We start from the raw sequence: 4,688 nt of genomic DNA, 5'->3' as shown, positions 1-4,688 counted from the left end.
AAATCATTTCTCAGACTGAAACTGCTTTCATCCGAGAATAGCACATGAGGCCACACTTCATTGGTCCCGATCCTATGCTCTTGGCTCCATTGAAAAAACGGTGCCACCGATGTGCTGGTGGCAACGAAACACAACGTACTGGTCGTTGGGCAAAGAGACCAGTCACCAGGGGTAGTACTTTGGAGCCTCAGACTGCGTGTGTTGCGGTTCTTTTAGAAGTGGTTGCAACTGCACATGCTGCTCGATGTGCGTCCTTTCTTGCCTGTTGCTCACTGTAGCGATCATCTGCTTCTGTATCCAGAATGAGATTTTCACTCTGCAGCGGAGTGTGCGCTGATATGAAACTTCCTGGCAGATTAAAACTGTGTGCCCGACCGAGACTCGAACTCGGGACCTTTGCCTTCCGCGGGCAAGTGCTCTACCAACTGAGCTACCGAAGCACGACTCACGCCCGGTACTCACAGCTTTACTTCTGCCAGTACCTCGTCTCTTACCTTCCAAACTTTACAGAAGCTCTCCTGCGAAACTTGCAGAACTAGCACTCCTGAAAGAAAGGATATTGCGGAGACATGGCTTAGCCACAGCCGTTGACGCTGGGCGAGAAACATAACAAACTCCTGGGCTACACTCATCATTTCGACACTATTCAAGTTTTCCAATGATTCTTCCCCATGTGAAGTCAGCCAGATGTTGTCTCCAGGCCATGTTGTAATGAAAAACAGTACCGCGGTGCCCCATAACAGCTCGCTGTTTGACAAACGCTATCTTTTCTCGTTCCTTCAACTGCCTCGAGATGTGGGAACAGCCCAATTTGGCACTATAGTCACGCCGATTTCACATTGTCTCCAACTTTCCGTGTACGAGTGGGAGACCTTTGGCAACGTGCACTCTCACTTTCATTCAATTCCATTGAGTAGTTGATATGTTACCTAATCTATCTCGTCCTTAATTTTTCGAACAGTGTGCCAAGGACTCGATTCCACGCCACTGAGTGTCACTACCACAGTGAGTACCATAAGTGGACCAACACTCTGTTGAGCTGGTGGTCGTAATATTTCAGCTCGTCCATGTATTCCTATCTGAGTAATTATGCTGACTGAAAGTTGGTATAGGTGCTGTACAAGTACTGTAGCGGCGAGAGTACGCTGTACTGAGGCCTACTACTTAATTTATCCAGAGGCTTTACTACTTGGGAGAGCGACGTATACTCTTTGGTCTGGAACACAGGGTATAAACATCTATGGAATTGAGTATTCGGATGCTCAGAACGAGAATTTCGTCCGCGACATCTCCTGCATTTCAAGTCACGTGATTTCGGGACGGCGCATTTTAACCCGTATAGCGCTTTGCTATTTTGAGTGATATTTTGCTGCTACATAGATCTACTTCAGAAGTCCCGTGAAACTTTGTAAACGGGTTTTACAGACGTCTTAACGATTTGATGCCAGGATCTGAAGTTGGATTAAAGATGTGAAGAGCAATGGTACTGTGCTTTTTCGCCACAGTATAATAGCTCAGATTACAATCTATTTACGTTTTTTCGGTAGAGGATGAGAAGTGACAGCCAACAACATTTTTTTTTAACTTATTCATATTGTCGAATCTCTGTTCTAAATTATTACTTTGCATTGACACTGCATATGAACATAGTACCAGTATGTACAAAGGGTTGTTCAAAATTGTTATTACAAGCTTCTAGGCGTTGTAGAGGGGACGTAGTAGATGAAGTTTTGACGAGGAACCCTTGTCCAGAAGTCCACCTTTTGGATGTAAAATCTGTTTGAAGGTCGGATAACTTTTAAATCTCTTTTTAAATCACCCGTTTCACGGTATGGACATAAGCTGAGAAGACAGCACCGTTGTGATTACGACATTACATGCAACTTTCGCCCGACTTCAATGGGTGCGAGCAGTTGTTACGTCCGAGACTAGGATTGTTGACTGCGGTACTCCACGGCCGCGTTGGACTCTGGACTTGAAGATGCCATCTTTCCTCACGTGCAAAAGAACCCGAGGACAAGCACTCGAAACATTGCGCATGTCATATGCTCATATGGCATACAGATCAATGAGAGATTTGAAAGTAATCCGATCCTCGAACCGATTTTACACGTGAATGGTAAATTTCCGGACATGGGTTCCTTATCTAAGCTCCATCTACTAAGTCCCCTCTACAGCCCCTAGAAGCTTGTAACAGTAATTTTGAATCACCCTGTAAGTTGACTGGCAGTTTACTCACACTTGCAAATTTATCTAGCACTTGTCTCCTAAACACATTAGAAATTATCTCTACAATATAAGGCTCTATAATACCGTGTCTTGGTATTTTTCAACACATAAAGTGACTCACATCAATATCATTTACAATTGTCCATCTATTGTACGAAAAGTTGGTTTGTTGATCTGGGGGAAGCGACCAAACAACGATGTTATCGACTACATCGGATTAAGGAAGGATGTGGAAGGAAGTCAGGCGTGCCCTTTCAAAAGAATCATCCCAGCATTTGCCTGAAGCGATTTAGGTAAATCACGGTAAACCTAAATCCAGGTGCCCGGATGTGGGTTTGAACCGGCCGCTGTGGCCGAGCCGTTCTAGGCGCTTCAGTCCGGAACCGCGCTGCTGCTACGGTCGCAGTTCGAATCCTGCCTCGCTCATGGATGTGTGTTATGTCCTTAAGTTCTAAGTCTAGGGGACTGATGACCTCAGATGTTAAGTCCCATAGTGCTTAGAGCCTTTTTTTGCGGGTTTGAACCGTCGTCCTCCCCAATGCGAGTCTATTGTGCTACCCACTGCGCTACCTCGCTCGGTTCCATGAAAAGTAGCTGGTCCTGCTTTCAAATTCTTCTCTTCACATCCGTAGTAACGACAATACTGCACCATAGGTGTTACTAAAACTCAAACATGCAGAAACGTATGTAAAACAAGGCGAATATGTCTAAATTTCAAGTTTTGCTATTACCGCAAATTGTAGACTTTTTTTCTTTATTGTTATTTCATCCCCTACGCACATATAGGCGTGAGGTGGACTGTCAGTGGTACAATACTCCACTCTTCAGCCAGGAGCATTAATAAAGATATAACAAAGAGGATAGAAAAAATATGAAGACTGTTCATGTTTTAAACTGAAAAAATTAATGACAGACAACTAAAATGACGAAAAATATACAGAGTTAAAAAAATAGTGGCAGTGAGTTGCAGTGCTGGAGCACTGTACTCTCACATAACACCTGAAGAACCTGCACTGGGTGAGAAGTATTGTGGGAGGAGAGAATGAGGGATGTGGGTAAAGAGATAGGGGTCTGTTAGGTGGGGAAACTATGGAGACGATAGGTCGGAGGTGAAGCGGATAGTGGGAGTAGAGACGGCGGAAAGGACAGAGGGTGAGAAGGAGTAATGGTTTTTGGGGAGAGTGGTGATACAAGAAGAAAGGGATAGGGGTGGATGGAAAGGGAAAAGGAGAGGAGTTCTGATGTGGAATGGGATAAGTGAGAAAGGGTTAAAGTTGGCTAAGGCCCAGATCTTATTGTCTGGGAGGGGGAGTTGGTTGGAGTTGCGTTGAGATAGCATATGGAATGAGTGTAGGTGTAGGAACGGAGGGATGTGTTTGTAAAGGCGCGGCAGCATGTCAGGATTGGTGATTAGAGGCGATACAATGGGATTATTGGAATCTTCTTTATGGATAGTATTGGAGTTGCGGAAGTGTTTGGTGTGGGTGAAGAGGGGTATTAATGTGATAAGATGGTAGAGGATACATGTGGGGGGGGGGGGAGTGGGGGGGGAAGTGGGGGGGGGGGGCGGAGGTAAACGGATGCGGAAAGCGTGATGGAGTGCATGGTGTTGGAGCATCTGGAGGGGCTTATAGAACTTTGGCATGGCGGATATACGTGGAACATTTGCCTAGCAATTGTGTACAAGCAGTGTCGTTTCAAAATCACGTGAGTAGACCAGTTAGGCGTCGCGAAAATCCGTAGTAGATTATGTCGCTTCATACAGGGTGCGGCGAATAAATCCAGAAACATTTCAATTTGAATTTGCAGCCATATCGTAGTTCCACAGGAGGTCGTGATTGGCGTTCTTGAAAGCCATAGGCATCTAGTAAGCGAAAAGGCTCAGACACTGATTTCGGAGAACCCGGGGCAATCGATGAGGAAATTGGCGTCAGTGCTGGATGTCAACGAGCGAACAATGCGTTGGATGGGAGAGGAGGACCCCATTTAGTCCAAAATTGGCTCTCAGATAACGTTGACATGTTTTGGTCAAAGGAGTTCTGGCCTCCGAATAGCTCGGATTTGAACCCTCCCGACTACTGTATTTGGAGCGCAGTCTAAAGAGTTACCAATAAGACGAGGCACCCTAATGTCACATCTCTACGCACCGCTAGCGAAGGAGCATTCGCGAATATGGACAGCACTGTTTTAAAGAGTGCGTGCGATCGCTTCACTTCAAGACAGGATTGGAGGTGGTCATTGCGGCTGATCGGGGTTACATCGAGCAACGTTACTCTTGAGAGATACCACTACTTATGTGTAAAAGGATATTCATTTTCATTTGTATTTTGTTTTAATAAATTTGCTTTTAAAAAAGAGTTTCATTTGTCCGGTTTTAAGCGCCGCACCCTGTGGATATACATACACCACAAAAAGTTTTTCATGACCCAGGTTCCCAGAACTCCTGAACACAGACGTTG

At 45.2% G+C, this 4,688-nt stretch overlaps 1 non-coding gene across 1 annotated transcript; it reads right to left on the bottom strand.

Moving 5' to 3' along the window:
* Window positions 1–366: 366 nt before the first annotated feature.
* Window positions 367–441, bottom strand: Trnap-cgg. The gene has a single exon. It is a non-coding gene; the product is annotated as a tRNA-Pro (tRNA).
* Between the last annotated feature and the right edge of the window lie 4,247 nt (window positions 442–4,688).

The sequence above is a fragment of the Schistocerca piceifrons genome, chromosome 4 (assembly GCF_021461385.2).
Source record: "Schistocerca piceifrons isolate TAMUIC-IGC-003096 chromosome 4, iqSchPice1.1, whole genome shotgun sequence".
Lineage (NCBI taxonomy): Eukaryota > Metazoa > Arthropoda > Insecta > Orthoptera > Acrididae > Schistocerca > Schistocerca piceifrons.
Note: the sequence above shows the minus strand (reverse complement) of the source record. Positions and strands in the feature narration are given on the sequence as shown.